General features: G+C 38.3%; 1 protein-coding gene across 6 annotated transcripts in view; it reads right to left on the minus strand.

The window, feature by feature from the left end:
- TMCC1 (transmembrane and coiled-coil domain family 1) overlaps positions 1-22,333 on the minus strand; it is a 249,393-nt gene that overhangs the window by 25,939 nt on the left and 201,121 nt on the right. Inside the window, exon 1 of one of the 6 annotated variants that reach the window (XM_030933788.1) lies at positions 882-899. The exons of the other annotated variants lie outside the window; for them this stretch is intronic. The gene's annotated coding sequence lies outside the window, so the exon portion shown is untranslated. Of the gene's footprint in view, positions 1-881; positions 900-22,333 lie in introns of those variants that run through there. 6 annotated transcript variants of the gene reach the window in all.

The following is a 22,333-nucleotide window of genomic DNA, read 5'->3' on the forward strand; positions in this document are numbered from 1 at the left end:
TTTTTATTCAGAAGAACATCTATGTAAAACAAGTTGTATCTCCACTCCAATATAATTATATGAAAACCCTTTTGGTGTTCAGATATCACTGTAATTCTGATCCACACTTATAGATTATGGTCACCTAAAAATGTTGGCAAGAATAGGTATGTTACTGGCTAGATATAAAAATGCAATTTTTATCACAATGATTTTTATCCAAATCATGTCGAGGGTGATAGATCATTCTATATATTCTAAGGGCACTTAAGTGGCAGCTGGAGATGGTTGGAGGCAAGATGGGAAGGTACTGCTGAAGGTGGCAAAGATGAATGTTACCAAATCAAAGGTGATAACCTTGAGCAAGAAAACTTGAAAACTCAGGGACAGGAACAGTAAGTGCTAAGTTAACAAGTCAGGGACAAAGGTCAGGTCTTTCAGAGCCCAAATTTTGTGACTTTTATTCAGTAAAAGGTTTTTGTTAGGCAAGGGACTCCAAAGCACATATACTTTAATCCTTTCATGTGGGTGAGAACCATTCAAAGGAGTTGAAGAAAAAGACAAGATACTCAGATTTAAAAGCATAATATGTTCACTCTTCAATATAGTTAGTTAAATCTGGGGAGGTCAAGTTTCCCAAATTCAGGAGAAAAAAATCCTTTAGTAGGTCATCCCTGGGTGTGGCTTGTGGTGATGAACTTGAGTAGGGCCCAAAGAAGAAGGCTCTAGAAACTGTTCTTGGCCAGGCACAGTGGCTCATGTCTATATTGCCAGCGCTTTGGGAGGCCAAAGGAGAAGGATCACTTGAGGCCAAGAGTTTAAGACCATCCTGGGCAACACTGTGAGACCCCCCTCTCTACCCATTTTTTTTTTTTTAATTAGACAGGTATGGTGGCACACACCTGTAGTCCCAGCTAGTAGGGAAGCTGAGGTGGGAGGATCACTTGAGCCCAGTAGTTCCAGGCTGCAGTGAGCTATGATCGCACCACTGCACTCCAGTCTGAGTGACAGAGCGAGACCCTGTCTCTAAAAATAAAAAAAACAAAACTGCTCTCTGTTAAGCACTAACAGAGTAATGAGTAATAAAATAATCTTCTTAGGGTAATAAAAATCCCTAGTACAAGAGCCAAATTACAATCCTTTTCTTGGTTACCATATTAATCTGTACCAGGTAACAATTTGCTAGAAAGAACTATATACAAGGTTACTTTCTTCCTCATATTTTCATGACAATAATGCAGGAAGTTTGAAATATTTATGAAATGCCAATAATTAACCTTGGGATAACATCTTTTTTTCATCTGGGATGTATTACCTCAGTTTGCCATCTGAGCAGGAGCTATGCTGATCTCTGAGCCATAAAACACATTTAGTTCATTATTGAATTCAATATACTACCATTGATGTGAACAAAAACATTACTTTCTTTCTAGATGAACAAATGAGAAATACTGTGCATTTAAATAAAATCAAAAGAGAACTTAATACTGAAATTAATGACAAAATAACGTTATGCTCCACTAGTTAATAAAAGAGAATATCCGGAATAGTTACTAGCACAATAACTGTTTTGTGACACTTCTTCCTTCTGCCCAATTCATCTTTTGGTGCATGCTAACAAGCAGTGAAATAGCCAGACACAGCAGAAGGGAGGAGCAGCCAGAGTTCCAGATAACCAAGGTGCCAAGAGTTGCAACAAGAACTCCTGGAAATCCACTTTATTCAGTGCCCAATGTCTTCTAGGTTGTACAAGGTTCTAATTGTTACATTTTCTTTCTGAATGAGATTTCAGATCCTTGACCTTGATGAGTATTTATGTTTAATAATTAAGCTCAAAATATACCACAATATAAAGGAAAGCAAATATAAGAATGTCACTAGATCCAAGACTCTAAGCTTCTGCATGCTCTAGTTATCCCTCTCTTAGGTTCTTTGATATTAATATGAATATTTACATGCAATCTGTAGACTAAAGAAGTGTAACTATGGCCAGGCACAGTGGCTCAAACCTGTTATCTCAGCACTTTGGGAGGCCAAGGTGGGAGGATCGCTTGAACCCAGGAGTTTGAGAACAGCCTGGGTAACATGGCGAAATCCCATATCTACAAAAAATTTAAAAATTAGCTGGGCATGGTGGCATGTGCCTGGAGTCCCAGCTGCTCAGGAGGCTGAGGTGGGAGGATAGCTTGAACCTGGGAGGCAGAGGTTGCAATGAGCCATTATTGTATTTGATTATATCTCTAAAATGAAAAAAAAAAAATCTCTACACTAAACTTTCAACACATAGTCACATGCTGCATAATGACATTTCAGTCAATGATGGATTGCATATACAACAGTGGTTCCATAAGACTACAATACCAGATTTTTGCTGTACCTTTTCTGTTTAGCTATGTTTACATACACAAGCACCACTGTGGTACACTGCCTACAGTATTCAGTACGTAACCTGCTGTACAGGTTTGTAACCTAGAAGCAATAGGCTATACCACATAGCCTAGGCGTTATACCATTTAGGTTTACGTAAGCACACTCATTGATGTTCACACTTTGACAAAACTCCCTAACTGCATTCCTCAGAATGTATCCCCATGTTTACAAGTGAACACATTTCAGATGTGATTTTATTTCCTTATGTAGTAACTGAAGAGATAAACTAGGCTGTCTTTAATCTGACTTCTGTCCTACTTGGGCTGTTTGGAGCCATAGTGTGTACTGGCTCCTATTCAGAATCATCAACATGCCTGCAAGAGTACAGCTGATAGAACCCAAGGTCTTCAGCCTCTAAAAAAAACTAACCCATAGCTTCAGCAGTAAGGTAGTTTAACACTGAAACCATGAATCACTGGACTACTGGAACTCCTCCCAATTCTGGCAGAAACAATTTTTTTTAAAGAAGGGAGAAAATGGGAAATAAGGGGAGGGGAAGAGAGGAGAATGATGGAGAAAATGGGAAATAAGGGGAGGGGAAGAGAGGAGAATGATGGAGAGGGAGAGAGGAAAAAACCAGAGGAGAGGACGAAGAAGAGTGGGGTGCAGAGGGAGAGCAGAGGAGAAAAGAAAAAGTTACATTGGATTACAGAATCACAGGACTGGGAGGAGAACAGCTGCGATATATTCTGAGTTAGGAACAAAGTCCTTAAAGGGGAAGTCCACGCTCTAGGCATTAATACTTAGCACTTAGCTATGAGTTATGAAGGCACCAACTGAAAAGTGGTTCCCTTTTTCAACAGCCTTTGCTGGCATATTACTAGGCTGTCCATATATAACAACATAAAATTAGGTTTCTCCTCTTTTTTTTTTTTTTTTTTTGAGACAGAGTTTTGCTTTTGTTGCCCAGGCTGGCGTGCAGAGGTGTGACCTCAGCTCACTGCAACCTCTGCCTCCTGGCTTCAAGTGATTCTCCTGTCTCAGTCTCCTGAGTAGATGGGATTACAGGTGCGCGCCACCACACCCGGCTAATTTTTTTGTATTTTTAGTAGAAACGGAGTTTCACCATGTTGGCCAGGCTGGTCTCGAACTTCTGACCCCAGGTGATCCGCCCGCCTCCCAAAGTGCTGGGATTACAGGCGTGAGCCACTGTGCCCGGCCATAAAATTAGATTTCTAACTCACTCCAGATAGACAATTAAATCCCAAATGTAAAAGGCAAAATTTAAAAACCTTTCAAAGGCAGCACTGGAAAATAAGGAAGGCTTTTCTTAAATATTCAAGGAAAGGCACAAATCCAAAAAACAAGATTATTGAGTCTGGCTCTATACAGTATAGTAGTGAAGCATAGATTCTGGCATAAATGGCTTGGGTTCAAATCTGGCTTTGCTACTAGCAAGTTATGTACACAAGTTAACCTCTGCATCTATCTATCAACTCTAAAACTGTAAAATGCTAATGCTCACTTTAGAAGACAATTATGAGGATGAAATGGGTCAAAAAATATAAAAGGGCTCAGAACAGTACCTGGCACTAAGTAAGTTGCTAGCACTGTTTTTGTATCATGAAAGTGGTTCTTTTAAAAAATTTAAATATTAAAAGATCCTAGAATATATTCCCTTCCAAGATCTTTCTACATTTCAGGCATGAACAAGAGATACGTAAAGAGTCTGAACCAAAGGAATAATGTAATTCAACACTACAAAAAAAGTAATATAGTCACCTATGCTAGATATAGTTGGCCTCGTGGCTATACACTTGGCTAGCTAACCTTCCAATTTTAAAAACATTACAGATGTTGTTATCCCTGATTTACAAATGACTTGATTGCCTCCCACCACCAGTTATTACAAGGCAGTATGAAGAAAGCAGCAGCAGTCCCAGCTACTCAACAGGGTGTCTTTTTCTGACCATATCCTGAGGGGCTTTTGTACTCTCCTGTCAGAGTCCAGAGCATCAGTGTAGCAAATACTGCACATTCATAGCTCATGTTAGAATTTGTAATTAATTTGTATAGAAAAAGGTAAAAATCAGTCAGTGAAATATATTTTGACTATTTATTATACACAAGGCAATGTGCTAAAAAAAAAAAAGCTAAGGATATGGTCAGAAGCCAGAATTCTGATCTGTTGCTGTAACAGACTATACTGCTTTGTCTGCATTGTATCTTTTACTATTAAGAGATAGTTTGTCAGACTTAAATTTATCTATTAACTGATCTGAATTAGTTGACAGAAAACAACCCAAGAGAAAATCTAAACAGCAACACCTCAAAATACAGATTAATCAGGGCAGAGTGGTGTCATTTAGAGCACAGTATTTAACTCAGCTTTGCTACTTAGCTCTGTCTACTTTCTCTAAGTAGATGAAAGTGTCAGAACACAACAGCACCCAGCTTTGAGAATAATCATGTGTAAAGGCAATGTGGTGGAAAGGGCATTGACAAGAATAAAAAGACCTAGGTTTAAACCTGGCTTTATCACCTTACAAGCTGTGTGGTTTTGGGTAACCTACTTGTTCTCTTTCAATCTTAGTTTTCTCATCTATACAATAGGGTTATCACTTTCTAAAGAGATTTTTTTGAAAAAATGTTAAAGATGTATTAAGTCAGATGATGCATGCCAAACATGGTCAACTAATTAGTTACCTTCTTCCATCACTTAACCTGGCCTGTACATTCATTACTCAAAATCCAAATACCTACTTGTAACTAGAAAAAATTAATAAATTGGCTGGGTGTGGTGGCTCATGCCTGTAATCCCAGCACTTTGGGAGGCCGAGATGGGCAGATTACTTGCGTTCAGGAGTTCGAGACTAGCCTGGGCAACACGGCGAAACCCTGTCTCTTAAAAAAAAAAAAAAAAAAAATTAGCCGGGTGTGGTGACGCATGTGTGTAGTTCCAGTTACTCAGGAGGCTGAGGTGGCGGGGGGATTCCTTGAGCCCGGGAGGTCAAGGCTTCAGTGAGCTGAGATTGTGCCACTGCGCTCCAGCCTGGGTGACAGGGTCTCCAAAAAAAGAATAGTGACTCAGGCTATAATATTCAAGAATCATTCTCACAAGACTTTAGAATGAAGTATATTATATATGATTAGTCTGAAGTCTGTTAATGTGGGAAAATGTCAAAAATTTTCTATTTTCTGAGCATGTGCTAACCAGGAAAAGGAGAAGGTAACAAAAGAGGTGCTTTTATTACTGAGAATTTAAAAAACACATATTAATATTCATGTGCAGGAAAGCCAATGTGACTACAGAACTGCCATCAATAAGTTCTCCTTTACAAGTTAATTCCTGCTACAAATACTTCAATGATATAGTGTCATTAAAACAAAGTATTTCTTAGCTTTAGCTTAATTCTATTTCAAGCAATTGTGATAAGATGAAATTCTAAAGTAATGAAGGAATCCAAAATGCTCAATAGGGTCTATGATAATCTGGCTCTCCCTGAGCTGGTTGTCATGACTTGTTAGGAAGCTTGTGAAGAGTAGAGGCTCCAAGGAAGAGCTGTTCGAACGATATACCCCTAATCCCATGTTAGGCCTAATTACTCTTCCTACTCTTAAAAATAATTTATTGGCTGATGAATTCTAAATGTACACCACTAGCCCGCACTTCCTTTAATGCTAGACTCATATATCCAACTACCTACTTAGTATCTCTACTTGCATGTCCAACAGTCAGTTCATTTTTTATTTGTTTTTGAGACAGAGTCTCGCTGTCACCCAGGCTGGGGTGCAGTAGCGTGATCTTGGCTCACTGCAACCTCTGCCTCCTGGGTTTAAGCGATTCTCGTGCCTCAGCCTCCCAAATAGCTGGGATTATAGGCGTGTGCCACCACACCTGTCTAATTTTTAGTGGAGGCGGGGTTTTGCCATGTTGGCCAGGCTGGTCTCGAACTCCTGGCCTCAAGTGATTCACCCGCCTTGGACTCCCAAAGTGCTGGGATTACAGGCATGAGCCACCATGTCTGGCCAATTCTTTTTTTTTCTCATATACTGTATATCCAGTTAACAACAACATTAATAATCATAGTTGCTAATACATATAGTATACTTGCTATGTGCTAAGCACTGTTCTAAATCCTTGGCATATACATTGTTTACTTCTGTTTTTTTTTTTTTTTTTTTTTTTTTTTTTGAGACGGAGTCTCACTCTGTCACCCAGGCTGGAGTGCAGTGGCACAATCTCGGCTCACTGCAACCTCCGTCCTCCGAGTTCAAGCAATTCTTCTGCCTCAGCCTCCTGACTAGCTGGGATTACAGGTGAGGGCCACCATGCCTGGCTTATTTTTTGTATTTTTAGTAGAGACAAGGTTTCACCATCTTGGCCAGGCTGGTCTTGAACTCCTGACCTCATGATCCACTTGCCTCAGCCTCCCAAAGTGCTGGGATTACAGGCGTGAGCCACTGCGCTTGGCCTCATTGTTTAATTCTGCACAGTAACACTATGGGATGAGTATTATTATTTATCCTAATTTTATGGCTAAGAAAACCAAATCATAGGGAATTTAAGTTGTTCAAGATCACAAATTAAAGAAGTGCCAGACTCAGTGTTTGAACCCAGATAGTCTAGCTACAGAGTCTGAGTTATTACCCACTATGTATATACCACGTTGTCCCAGCAATGCAACAGTCTCCTATAACTGCAATAATATTTTTATAATTATCTGCAGAGCAGCCAGAGCAGTTGTTGTAAAACGTTAAGTCAGATCACAACACTCTTTTTATACTTGTAACTTTCCAGTGGTTCTCTATCTCAGTCAGGGTAAAAGCCAAAGTTCTTATAATGGCCATGATCTACACCTGCACCACTACATCCCATAATCTCCCTGACTTCACCTCTTACTAGTCATCCCTTTACTCCACTGCCACCAGCTACAATGGCCTCCCCTGTTGTTCCTGGAACATGAGAGACAGGTACCCACGTCAGGGATTTTTACTCAGTGAGTGTTCCTTCTTTCTGGAGTGCTCTTCCCTCAGACACCTGCATGGCTTGCTCTGTAACCACCTTTAAGTCTTTGTTTCTATGTCGCCTTAGCAGCGAGGACTTCTCTGACTGCCTTATTTATTTATTGATGGAGTCTTGCTCTGTCATCCAGGCTGGAGTGCAGTGGCGTGATCTCGGCTCGCTGCAACCTCCACCTCCAGGGTTTAAGTGATTCTTCTGCCTTAGCCTTCCGAGTAGCTGGGACTACAGGTGCGTACCACCACACCTGGCTAATTTTTGTATTTTTAGTAGAGATGGGTTTCACCATATTGGCTAGGCTGGTCTTGAACTCCTGACCTTGTGATCTGCCCGCCTCGGCCTCCCAAAGTGCTGGGATTACAGGCATGAGCCACCACGCCCGGACTGCCTTATTTAAAATTGCAAATTTTGGTTCCACTATGAACTTCCTGTTTTCTTTCTTGACTTCATTTTTCTACATAGAACTTTTTACCTTTTGACATATATTTTTACATTTCATAAAAAAACTAGAATATAAGGCTCATGAAAGTAGATATTTTTGTGTTTGTCCACTTTTGTTTCTCTAACAACTAAAACTGTGCATGGCACTTAGCAGCTGTTCAAATATTTGTTGAATGAATACAATTTCCTATTCTCTTATTGATTCAGAGTTTTTTTGGGTGTGCTATGTTCCACTCTTTCATTAGAATCTGAAGTGTTTCCATTTATTCTATCACCAAGAAATCTTAACAAGCTTATTTATAACTTCTTCATCTGTGTTATAACAGGATCTTACTGCATCAGAGATTGACTTTTAAAAGCTTCCCAAAGTACCTTATCTTCACACATTAAAATCAGACATTTTATAATTTTTAAAAAAGCTTAGAGTTCATTTATAGTCTTGCATGAATTGCCCTAATATACTTTAGTATTCTCCTGTTTTATTCAAAACATGTGTTAAATGCCCAAAATTATTTTTCTTCTTTGTGAACTACATGAATATTTCTACTCCTTAGATAGACAGACATTTTCTGAGATTATGAAAGTGGAAGTCTCAATCTGGTTTATGTGTAAACATGATGACGATAGTAGCAAAGGTAATAGTAGCAACTGAGTGCTTACTATGAACCTGGTACAAATCTAAATGCTCTGCTTATATTAACTTGGTTAATTCTCAAAACAAACCTCGGAGATACATACTATTTTAATCTCCATTTTATAGCTGAAGAAATTGAATCAGGAGAAGTTAGGTGACTTGTCCAAGGTCACATAGCCAATAAGCAGCAGAGTCAGGATTTGAACTCAAGAGGACTAGGCTTCAGAGTCCTTGCTATTCACTACATCGCTTGTCGTAAGTCACAACCACTACCACTTGAGCAGCAGAATAGGGAGGCATTGATGATTTTTACAAAGTTAGACTCTGGGCCAGGTGTGGTGGCTTATGCCTGTAATCCCAGCACTTTGGAGGCTGAGGCGGGTGAATCATTTGAGGTCAGGAGTTCGAGACTAGCCTGGCCAACATGGTGAAACCCTGTCTCTACTAAAAATACAAAAATTACCTAGGCATGGTGGTGCACGTCTATAACCTGAGCTACTTGGGAGACTGAGGCACGAGAATTGCTTGAACCGGGGGGTGGAGGTTGCAGTGAGCTGAGATGGCGCCACTGCACTCTAGCCTTGGCAATAGAGCAAGACTCTGTCTTAAAAAAAAAAAAAAAAAAAAAAAAAAAGACTCTGAATGCGAATCCCACATATGTGATTACATCCTTCTTCCTAAAATGTGTTAACTATGTACATGCAAAGTATGAAGCAAGGTGCTACAGGAGATATGATGGTAGTGATACGGCACTGTCCAAAAGCAGCTTATATGATGGGAGGTGGAGAGAGAAGGTCAAATAATTTGTTTTAATATGTAAAATGTGTATATTATAATATTTATGGCATTTTCCAAACATCTATGGGGATTCAGAAAAAAGAAATACCTGGTTTGAGATGGGGTGACTAAGAAGTTTTATAAAGCAGATGGTATTTTTGCTGCACCTCAAAATGGAATTCTGACAGACTTATAAAAAGGGTCATTTCCAAGAGGGCAGAAAAATTCTACATATTTTATAAAGCAGTAAATAATATAGTTTGGTCAATATTTAGGGAAAGTATAGTAATACTCATGGTTTGAATTTATTTTAATTTAAATAACCTTCCTTTACTATCTAACTTGCTAGGAGTTTATAAAGACTGATAAATAGTCAATTTTTTTTTTCATTAGGGAACTAACATTACCAGAGCTATGTACTTAGAAGCTTAATCTAGTATCCATGAGTAAATGAAATGGAGTACACAGGCTGCTGGGTATGAGGCCAGGTAGGAAGCTATAATAACCATAAGCGACTAGAACACATTGCCAATAGAAATGAGGAAGAGGGGACCAGGTGCGGTGACTCACGTTTGTAATCTCAGAACTTTGGGAGGCCGAGATGAGTGGATCACTTGAGGTCAGGGGTTCGTGACCAGCCTGGCCAACATGGTAAAACCCCATCTTTACTAAAAATACAAAAATTAGCAGGGCATGGTGATGTACACCTGTAATCCCAGCTACTTGGGAGGCCGAGGCAGGAGGATCGCTTGAACCTGGGAGATGGAGGGTGTAGTGAGCTGAGATCGTACCACACCGCACTCCAGCCTGGACAACAGAATGAGACTTTGTCTCAAAAAAAAAATAAAAATAAAAATAAAAATAAAATAAATAAAATAAAAATAAAGAAATGAGAAAGGGAGAGGCCAGAAAAGCCCTAGGTGTTGCTACTTTTGGAGGTTCCGTGCACATATAAAACATATAAAATGTCCTCAAATTAAATATAATTTTTAACTGAAAACTTAAGTTTTTCTGTTATTTTGCACTGGCTGCAATCCTGATCCTCCGCTCTGCCAGGAACATGGGCCTGCTGTCAAATTATCTGACAAATTATCTGGAAACAACTACCTTATTTTTAGAGATAGGGTCTTGCTATGGTTGCCAAGGCTCAAGTGCAGTGGTTATTCATGGGCGTGATCATTGTGCACTGCAGCTTCAAGTCTCCCACATCAGCCTCCGGAGTAGCTGGGACTACAGACCCATGCCACCATGCCTGGCTACAAATAACTTTATTCTTGATATTTATCATGAAGAAGTAAGAAAATATAAACTACAAATTGTTTTCAAATGAAATACTCGAACAATGTTAAATATAACAATTAAAACTGACAGTTGCATTTTGCAACTGTCTTTAAACATTTATTAAAATTTTAAACTTCTCCTGTTTATATTTTAGATAATACGGTTTCTCTAGACCCTTAAAGAGCCCAGCCCCCTGCCTCCCTGAGCCTACAGTGCCTACTGGATATAGCAGTTCTGTGGATTTAACTGTGATACCCTCTCTAAGCTTCAGACTATGCTACATAGATGACTCTCTCTGTCTCTAGGTTTAAATTCTCAATCGCCTAATGGCTATTTCTACATGAATATCCTTCTGTGTTTCCCCTGACAAATCAAAATCTGTCTCAAACTAAGCATTCAATGTCCTCACCTCTTTCAAAAATACCTGTATCCTTATAAACCTGTTTTCATCCTTTTTCCAGTAATCAAGAGTAAAAGCAAAAAAAAAAACAAAAGAGTAAAAGCATCTTTCTGATCTTTTCCCCTTCTTGCCAAAGTTTTTCTTTTTCTTTCTTTTTTTTTTTTTTTGAGACAGAGTTTCGCTCTTGTTGCCCAGACTGGAGTGCAATGGTGCAATCTCGGCTCACCGCAACCTCCACCTCCCAGGTTCAACCGATTATCCTGCCTCAGACTCCTGAGTAGCTGGGATTACAGGCATGTGCCACCACGCCCGGCTAATTTTGTATTTTTAGTAGAGATGGGTTTCTCCACATCGGTCAGGCTGGTCTCGAACTCTGGACCTCGGGTGATCCGCCCGCCTTGGCCTCCCAAAGTGCTGGGATTACAGGCATGAGCCACCATGCCTGGCCCTTGCCAAAGTTTTTAAGCAGCTTCTAAGTTCTACTGTTTTTGCTTTTATAACACTGCATGCCAATCCTTTTCACGCCAACCATAGGTGATCAGAGAATTATCTAAACAGTCTCCTTTTTTCCATTCTACCTTGTACACCACTGGTCTATGAGTATTCCAAGACTAGATTTGTCTTTTTCTAACTTGCTTTCCCTAGTGTCTAGTGCACAGATTTTAACTAAACATCTGTTAAATGAATAGTTAGATTCACATTACATTTCCTCAAATACTGCTGTAAACTGTATTTTTCTAGATCTACCTCTGCTTTGATGAGACTATCAATACCTTTCTAGTGCCTTTCATATTAACATTCCATTATTTTCCTTAAAAGGCAAACTAAGATTATTTTAAGAAAATGGCAAAGGAGGTAAATGATGAAATTAGCAGTAGTGACTTTAGAGAGGCAAGACAGTAGAGTGGAAAGAGTGTAAGTATTAGAGTTAAGCATAGCTGGAACTTGAAGCCTAGTTCTAAAACCTACTTATCCTGGCAATTTAACTAGTGAGTTCATTTTCTCATTTTTTAAAGGGAGGATAGCAATACCCCTCTTGCAAGATTGAACTGAGAAAACACACATAAATTCCTTAGTAAATGCCTGAAACCTAAAAGCCCCCCAAAGTAGCTACTAATATTAAGTTACAGAGTACTGTTTAGGTTTTTCCATAAATATTTCTTTGAAGAATTCTATTTTTGTATTAGGCCAAAGCTTTGAGATAAGACCAAAATGACACTGCCTTAAATATACTGAGATGTTATTCTGAGACCTAAGTAAACAGCAAATCTTTACCTAACAAAACCCCACATATATGTGTATATGTATGTGTTTGTGTATACACACACATACACACGATAGAGGTTTCTACCTACTGGAAAAATGACCAATGACTAGAACACTGTAATTAGCAACTCTGATATGGAAAATAATAGTACTATCCTTGTCCTTGAGGATTTCATTTAAATATCTTCCCAATACTAGAGATGCCATTTCTCCCCTAAATTGCTTATGATCTGTTACTGGAACAAGCACAAATGAACTTAACTTAATAAAGAAACAGCATAGCCACTTCCAAATCTAGAAGATAGGCCAAATTCACAAAAATCCAGTAACCCCACTTAAGATTTTTCAAGAATGACATTTCGTTTTTGGGAAGGGAAAAAAATACATCAGATTGTTATTTACATGATCTGATATCTGAGAAATCCCTTAAATGCCATTTTTGGGAAATTGCAAAATTAGCTGGGCATGTATGGCACCTAACCATATTATCTCATTAATCTACTGAGGCAGGCACTATTCTAATTTTCTCTCTCTAATCATCTCTCTCCTGGACCACTCATCCTGATTGATCTACCTGCATTCACTTAGGTTCTCATTTAAGCTGAAGAAAGTATTTTTTTAAAAGGCCTAAATCACTGAATACTTAAATTCTTTTAGTAGCTTCCTATGATTTTAGAATGAACAAGAATCTGAACAGTCTATAAAGTCCAACATGGTTAGGCCCTGGATCTACCTCTCTAGATACAAATACAAAATATTTGTATTTTTTAGTAGAGACGTGGTTTCTCCATGTTGGTCAGGCTGGTCTTGAACTTCCAATCTCAGGTGATCCTCCCGCCTCAGCCTCCCAAAGTGCTGGGATTACAGGCGTGAGCCATCATGCCTGGCCTAGATCTTTGTTTTACAGTATGCTTCCTCTCCCACTTACCCTACCCCACTCTAGTCACACTGGCCTTGTTTCAGTGCCCAGTGCTTATCCTATTTTTTCTCACCATAGTGCATTTGCAATATTGCCTACTTATCTGCCTTTCTTCAACTCTCAGCCTACCCTTTTGCTAAATGCTGGGTATGAAATGATGAACAAAACAGTCTCTGCTTTCATGAGGTTTATGGCTGAGTGGGGAAAAGTGGTAGAGACAGAAAAACCAGTAACCAAACAATATAAACTGTGTAAAGTGCTAAAAGGAAAAAGAACAGAATGTTGTGAGAAAAGGATAGTGTAGGGGAGGAAAATCTGTTTTAGTCTGGGAGGTCACAGAAAGCTTCTTTTAACAAGAACACATTTGAACTGAGTCCTCAAAGACAGAAAAGGAGGTTGCTACTTTAATTAGGCCATAAATGAGGAAAAGCACTATTATAGTAGGTTTCACATGCCAGGAAAATAGAGAATTTGGAATTTTATCATAATTGAGATGAAAACAGAGTTAAAGAAAGTAGCAAATCAAAAGGAGAAAAATAAAAAGGATTTATCTATTCACTGCTTCTTAGAATTGACTTGGTTGAAAGGTTATGATCATCTTACCAAAAAGGCTTACAGAAGGAAGAGAAGGATACTGAGAGGAAAAGGTCAGTAAACAGGGAGGAGGGCACCTGCCAGTAACCTAATGGAGTATATGGAGAGTTGTATTTACAAGGCTTACATAACCAATGAGTCAGCAAAAAGTCAGGTGTCAATGGATCTCTTCTGTGGCCACCCTAAGCAGCTAGGAAACTTGGCTCTCTGAGATAGGAATATACCTTCCAGTAACATCTGCCTAAGTTAGGATGAGGAAAAGTAAACTCCAGTGTTTAGAAAAAACATAAGAAATAAGATCCAACTTAAAGCAAGGTGATTCTGATAGGATTTTGCAAATCTAATGCAACTCATTTCTCTAATTTGTAATAAAACACCTATTAAAGAATCCAGAAGCAAGACTCCAAAATCTGCTAAAAGTAAAACTTACATTTTAAACAGAAAACGTCCTTATCTTTTTTGAGGTCCATAAATATTGGAGGGCTACTCTCTACAACTATCTTTTCTCTAATAACGGCTAATACGTATAAACAGTAACAGAAAAAGGCTTCATATCAATAGAATTGGGTCTGGCAAAGAAAATGAACAAAAGAGAACATAAAAGAGATTCAGTCATAGTAAAGGCAAAGAGATACAGCATTCACAACCACTTGATATCAAACAGCAATGACAATGAACCCAAGACAAATATCCACCAACACACAGCTATGAAAATAGCAGACTCCTTATTCTGCCTTCCTCCACCTCCATACTTATGTTCTCAGCCTATTACTGTTCCAGTGGCAACAACTCTATAACAGGAGGAAGGCTTTATTTTTCCTTCTCCCGCTTCAGACTATAGAAAAAGCAGGAAAAAAAAAGCATAATTATGACTATTCAAAGAAAGGAAAAGAAAGAGGTTTGTTAGTCTACTTCTTTGCTCTGGAAATTCCTGGCTTCTGTCTGTTGAGAGACACATGAGAAAACTTGGATTATCTCTGAAGGTCACAACTGAATGACCACAAGTTATGTTTCTCCTTCTGGTTCCCTTGGTCATCCTTTTCCATCAAAAGTGATATTGCAAAATGTTTTAGTTATTGCTAAGAAGCAATTCTATACAGCTGATATAGAAAAGTCAAAAAATAAGAAAAAAAATCACAACACATTTATCTTACCAAAACCCCCTGTCAGGCAGTCTGCTGATTTTGCTTGCCACAAAGCTCATCCTTCATTTGTGCACTGCCAGAGCAAGCTTGGATCGTAAAAACAAATCACAACCTCTTTTGGCTATAAGCTCTTTCCATTTGTTCCAGCTTCCAAACTGCAGAGGAGCTGTGGCATAGTCTGTCACTGCTGCACATACTTGGTTTCCGAGAACAACGCTGCAAATGAGGACAGCTACCACTGGGAATGCTTTCCCCCACCAAAGAGCCAGCCGCAATGAAGGTTCTAGTGGATCCCTGGGCTTCTCACCTTCACAGTCTCAGAGAAGTGACTTTCACAAAACAGGCAGGTACAGCCGCACCACATCAATACCCTCGCATAGCCAATCCTCCGCAGTGCCCACCTCAGCCTATATACAGTTTCAATTCTATCTCCTGTAGCAACTCTTAGAGCTTTCTATATCTGGGAGCCTAGGAGAACTCGGTGCTGAATAAACAGAAAGCTTCTGCCAAACAAGCATCCGTGTGTGTGCGCGCGCACGCAGTTTGCTAGAGCAGCTAATGCAAATGAATAGTTTGACTCTGAGAATGGAGATCACAGACAGTATCTGCCTCTCTTCTCCAGCTGTGAGCATCTTTTATAAAAGACAAAAGCACCACACTGGTTGGATTTAAAGCTACAGGGTATTAATTTAACATTCACATTTGTCTTCTCATTTAAATCAGATAAGGTTGAAAGAATCGCTTAAAGAAGATTAAAAACATTCTAAATAAAGTAACACTGTTTAGGTAGCTTGGTTCAGTAAATACAAAGAAAAAGCAATCTACCTATATTTCAATAAAGGTCCAGAAGATTGCCAAAACAGATTTCCATGTTTTTCTAATGTTTCTTCTCTTATTTTTCATTTTATGTTGGCAAAATCATTTAAAATGAAAATAGAACATGAGTGAGAAAACAACTAGAAAAAGAAAACTGAGCACGAAACTCTAAAATTGTATTCACTATGGACAGAGAAAAAAACACTCTGAAATCTAAGCAAGAGATTAAAACATCACAGTCATAAGCCCAGGCTCAGCCCCTGTATCATCATACACTATTTACTGAACACCCGGGACACTACATGACAGTACTGAATATTTTATTAAGACTGTTTCTGACTTGAAAAAGTCACTTTGGGATTTAGGCAAGTTATCAGATCTGAACCTTATTTCTTCATTTGTAAAAGCAGTTGTAGGGAACACACATAGGAGGAATTTAAATGATTACAAATATAGTGTGGCATGTATAAAGTATATCTACTAATATTTCTCTGAGGTTAACATGCAGAAAGGAATCAGACATGAAGACAATTCAATACAGTAAAGCTTATGAGCCTGCGGGTGTGATATGAGCCTTTCTATGAGCCTGGAGGTGTGATAATTTCTTTACTTTCAGTTAAGTATGGGTCTGGAAGCTCAGGCCAGCACAATACTGACAGGTCAAAGAAGGTCTCTCTATCAGTATTCACCAGTTGCGTTTAACATTCTTTCACTTAAACCATGCAAAGCCCTCTGAATGGAATCCAAAGCACCTTGAATGAATATAAAGAAAATGTTGGGTTGAAACCATGGCTCCAGAAATTCCTTTACCATCTCTAGAGACACAGAACTCTGACCCTGACTTTCCACAACAATAAATAATTTAACAGAAGTTTTGTTTTCACTTAAAAATTAGGTGGTAAGGTTTCAACTGAGTAAATACGTTTCTACAAAAACAACAAAAACCCCAATCCTGTACCACTAGCATCAACACTAGCTGTTGCTTGCTTAACTCTGTTTATTAGCATTTTCAATATCTTCTTTTAAGACAATCATGCTTATTGTAGAAAACTTTGAAAGTGCAAATGAGCAGAAAAGAAAGCAAAAACTATCTGTAACCTCACCACTTAGAAGACCAAACAAACCACTATTACCACTGTGATTTCCATCCCTTCAGTTTAAAAAAAATATGTACAAGTATTTTGTTATTTCAAATCAGTTGTGATTTCAATTTGAAGGACTCTATAAGAGAATCCATATTTTTTCCCTTCCTCTCAAAAATCACTTACTGTAACTGTACTCCCATAGTAATATATCTGATGTGGGTTTTTAAATATACCGAGCTATTAGATTGTGTGCAGTCTAACATAAAATCTAGTAAGTTATTATTTTCTTCACAATTATACAGCTGAATGTTGGGGATTGTATATTCTTCCCTGGGTAGGTACAGTATTTAATCTTTGGTAAGATTAATGTTTGTTACAATTCTATAATTTTAAGTACAACTGTTGGCACTCACAGATATTTCCAGTGCTTCTTCCTTTTCTGAACACACATGGAAGACTACATTTCCCAGTTCCCTTTGCAAGGCCATGTGACTAGTTCTGACCAATGGGTTGTGAAAAAAGGGAAGTGTGTGTGTAACCTGAGTGTGCAACCTAATTCCCTTTGCAAGGCCATGTGACTAGTTCTGACCAATGGGTTGTGAAAAAAAGGAAGTGAGTGTGTAACCTAAGTCAAAGCATTTAATTGCTAATGTGAAGCTCTTTTATCCTCTCTTACCCTGCCATTGAGATCACTGAAGCATGTGTTGAGACATGGTGCCATGGATCAAATCTGCTTTGACTGGATAAACCACTAAATGGAGGACAGCTGCCCTGGACAGTTGTCTGGGCCTAAAGCAGACTTTGTGAGAAATGTTCATTGTATATTTATATAAAAGTAATGATTTTGTCTTTTTGAAAAAATTACCTTTTCACGTTTTTAGGGGTTCCACCAAGATGGCAATGAATTTATCTGACAGAACAAAGTAAACTGAGTTACTAGATAAATGTACCTCCTCACTGACTGTTTTAGCCTGGGTACATCTCTTCTTGGCTTCCAAAGGAAACCCTAAGTGGCAGTAGGACTTTAGTTTTGCTGAATTCCTTGTTCTCATTTGTTTCTTCTCTTGCTGACTTGTTTCTGGTTTATGCATGGTCAGTAAGTTACTCCTCACTGATGGCAGCACTAATTGAGAATTTGGTTTTATGGTTTGACCATTTGAGGTCTCTACAGAAGAGTGATAGATATCTATTCTCTGTTGAATGAGAAATCAAAAAATAATCCAGCTCGTCAGTCTTTTTTCTCCATTTGTCTATGTCGAGTGTAATTCAATTAAGAATTCTGGCTCTGCGTGGTGGCTCATACTTATAATTCCAGCACTTCAGGAGTGCTGAGGTGGGCAGATCACTTGAAGCCAGGAGATTGAGAACAACCTGAGCAATGAAGGGGAACAGCTCTTTGAGCTCTGGACCAGTGAGATTTTGTGATTCTGTGTTTACTTTTGACCCATGGCTAAAAAGTTGTAGAACTAAAGGCATAGGTCTTCATGTGCCCTGTAATCATTTTGGGAGGCTGAGGTGGCAGGATCTCTTAAGGCCAGGAGTTTGAGACCAGCCTGGGCAACATAACAAGACCCTGTCCCTACAAAAATGATAAATAAAATTAGCTGGGCATGTTGGTATGTGCCTGTAGTCCCAGCTACTTAGAAGGCTGAGGTAAAGGGATCACTTGAGCCTAGGAGTTTGTTACAATTCTATTTGTAACAAATAGTGGTTTATCCAGAAAAACCACAAAAAGAGTAGGTTTATCCAGTCAAAGCAGATTTGATCCATGGCACCATGTCTCAACACATGCTTCAGTGATCTCAATGGCAGGGTAAGAGAGGATAAAAGAGCTTCACATTAGCAATCACTGAAATGCAGTGACCTATGATCGTGTCACTGCATTTCAGCCTGGGTTTGAGTGAGACACTATCTTTAAAAAACAAAACAGAAAGACCATGGCCTCTTGCTATATAAGTATAAAACATTTTCCTACCTTTAGAGAGTATTAATAAATTAGATTATAATGTCTCCTAAATTAAAGGACCTCGGATCTCATGGGTTTTACAGAGCTAAATAAGCACATATATATATGTGTCAAACATCCCTACAAATCTAAGAAAAGAAGAAAGTGAACATCTGACACTTTAAACATGCTAGACAAAGAACAAAAGATTCTCCTTACAGATTCTACCAGTTTGGAAATATTTTAAGAATCCAAATTCACATACTTAAGGTAAATATTTGGCAAATCGAGGCTAGTGTCAGAGTTAACTATAATACTATATACACTTTATTTTACTTGGGGTTTGTTTTCTCATGTAGTAAAAATTTAATCTGAACTTTGTAAACTTACTTATACAGGTTTAGTGATAAAATTATTATTCTTTTGTAATATGTTTAGTATTTTAAAAATGAAAGTTTGTGTTAATCTAAATTGAATCACAATGCTGACAAGCTTTTTGTATCAATAGTAATTAGGTGTCAGCTTAAATATCTCCAGGATCTTATGGTAATTTAAAAATCACAGACTAATGTTAAATGGAGCTAATTAATAAGTATGTTTGGATGCCCAGATGAATTTCTAATTAGAATACTAAAACATTGTTTAAACATAGTTTTAAGCTTACATACTTTTGCTTGTTTTGTATATGCTATTAAAGTGGTTATATCTTTGAGTAATGTTAATAAATGGCCTCATTTTTGCCATGTTAAGAAGGTGTAAAAGAGATGTGTGTGGCTATAGAAAGTCTGCTACGTGTATTTGTGAGCTTTACTAATGAGCTTGTGTATGATGTAGTTATTATCCATTCTCTCTACCTAGTTTTCTCTCTGAAACAGAAGTCATAATTGATACAGGTGGTTGTAACTATACTAGGAACAACAGTAACAGAGAAATACAAGGTGCAAGTCTTTTTGTTTTTAAAGGAAAAGGAAAATCTTTTTGTTACAAAGTGACAGTTTGTTGCAGAATGTGAAAGACAAATCATTTATTTATTTATTTTTTAAGATGGGGGTTCTCCATCTGTTGCTCAGGCTGGAGTGCAGAGGGGCCATCTTGGCTGAGTGCAATGTCCGTCTTCCAGTCTCAAGTAATCCTCCTACCTCAGCCTCTCAAGTAACTGGGACTGCAGGTGCACACCACCATGCCCAGCTAATTTTTGTATTTTTTGTAGAGATGGGGTTTCAGTATGTTTCCCAGGCTAGAAAGACAAATCTTAAAAAGTGAATTTGATTTGCCTTGGAAAATATACTGCTGGGATGTGAAAAGAAGCCATGAAACATGTTAAAATTTTGGCAAAATTTAATCAGCGTTGATGGGTTTGTGTCTTTGGTTTACTGATTAATGCCTTCATCTATAATATGAAAAATGATTCTTATTTGTGTGTAATTTTCTTAGAGAGCATAATTAATTCTCTGGCTTTATGTTGGATTATGTTCTAGATGATTAAATACAAAACAAATCAAACCAGAAAGAACAAAGGTTCTTTACTTGTGAAAGAGCTTAGGTTCTTTACAATTGTAGTACCTTATCTTTTATTCTCATTTTGATTAAATAATCAAGTATTGTTTCTTATCCATGATCCTATCTTAATCAGGGGCCCAAATCTCCTTTGTTAAACTCTTTCGATCTTGCCTTCCCCAAGATTGAATCTTTTTTTTTTTTTTTTTGAAACAGGGTCTCTCTGTATCATCTAGGCTGGAGTGCAGTGCCTCAATCTTCCGGGCTTCAAGTGATCCTCCCACCTCAGTCTCCCAAAGTGCTGCGATTATAGGCATGAAACACTGTGCCCATCCCATGTTATCTTATTGTTCTATTTTTTGTGGCTATATGAGGAAGCCCTTTCACTTTCTCCTTAAACTACTTCTAATCCACATTTTAGTAGATTGATTCTGCCTCTGTGATCGGAACAAAACATTAAGTAGTATCTGATTTTCATGGAATACTGAGCATTCAGAAACATACTGAGTTTTCCTTAACTTCTTATGGCAATATTGTTATTTGCATAGGATCAATACCAATCTCATCTCCTTTTTATCAAGATATAATTGGATTCTGTAACTGTATATACTGGAATCTCATAAATGAGAACATCACATTTGAGAATGATTCTCACTGACAAACTACTTTAAGAAACAATAGTTGACTTTATATAGGGAGCCAATGCCTAAAAGAAAGTACTCCCAGGAACACTGGCCTGATTCCTGAGGTGGTAAGGAAAGTCACTTCCTGGCAAGCCTTAGAAAATACTGGGGACTTGAAGATGAGATTAATTCACCCAAATTTATACGTACTGCAGGTGAAATCCAGTGAGAGAGTTTCTCAGGTGTATTTCCTAACCTTAGTATAGTAAATATTAAAGTGTTTAAAAGTCCAATCTGAATCCTTATGAAAACCTCCACACAGAAGTTAATTGTGTTGTCTTAGTAATTGCTCAAAACAGTACGGCTCTAGATTTGCAAAGATAGTTCAAGGATGTCCCTGTATGACTAACTAGCACTGTGGCTGCACCTATGTGAATAATCAGGCCAAACCTAATGAGACTGTCAGAAACCTTTACACCTGCAACTTCAGCGTGAATATGGGCTAGGTAAAATAAGGCTAAGACCTGCTAGGCTGCATTCCCGGCAAGTTAAGATATTCTTAGTTACAAGATGACATAGGAGGTCACCATGAGATACAGGTCATAAAGACCTTGCTGATAAAACAGGTTGCAGTAAAGAAGCCAGCTAAAACCCATCGAAAACAAGATGGCGATGAGAGTGACTGACCTCTGTTCCTCCTCACTGCTACACTCCTACCACTAGCTCCATGACAGTTTACAAATGCCAAGGCAATGTCAGGAAGTTACCCTATATTGGTCTAAAAAGGGAAGGTATGAATAATCTACCCCTTGTTTAGCATATAATCAAGAAATAACCATAAGAATGGGCAACCAGTAGCCCCTGGGGCTACTCTGCCTATGGAGGCCATTCTTTTATTCCTTTACTTTCCTAATAAACTTGTTTTTACTTTACTCTATGGACTCGCCCAAATTATCACTTGTGCAAGATCCAAGAACCTTCTCTTGGAGTTTGGATTGGGATGGCTTTCTGGTAACAAGACTATTTTCTGATCAAAAATAACATTTGGAGATATTCAGGACGCTGAGATGGGAGAATCACTTAAGCCCAGCAGTTGAAATTTGCTTTGAGTTGTGATTGTACCACTGCACTCCAGCCTGGGTGACAGAGTGAGACCCTGTATCTTAAAAAAAAAAGAAATCATAATTAATCTTTGAAAATTATTATTGATCACAAGAGAGACGGGAGACTGTCAGCAAAATTTATGGAAGACCAAAATGGTAAAAGATTTTGAGTGTCCTTTCAAGGGAATGCTAGCTGTTGTCTATTGGACCCTTTGAAGTTATCTGATTTTATAAAGGTGTGAATCTTTGTTTTTAGCTAGGCTGTTTTGCAAGTCTCTAGAGATAGAAATTACCTCATGGACAATGTTTGTGATGCAATGTGTATTAGTCTGTTCTCACGCTGCTAATAAAGACATACCCGAGACTGGGTAATTTATAAAGGAAAGAAGTTTAACTGACTCGCAGTTCCACAGGGCTGGGGAAGCCTTGGGAAAC

This window comes from Rhinopithecus roxellana, chromosome 1, assembly GCF_007565055.1.
Source record: "Rhinopithecus roxellana isolate Shanxi Qingling chromosome 1, ASM756505v1, whole genome shotgun sequence".
NCBI classification, from domain to species: domain Eukaryota; kingdom Metazoa; phylum Chordata; class Mammalia; order Primates; family Cercopithecidae; genus Rhinopithecus; species Rhinopithecus roxellana.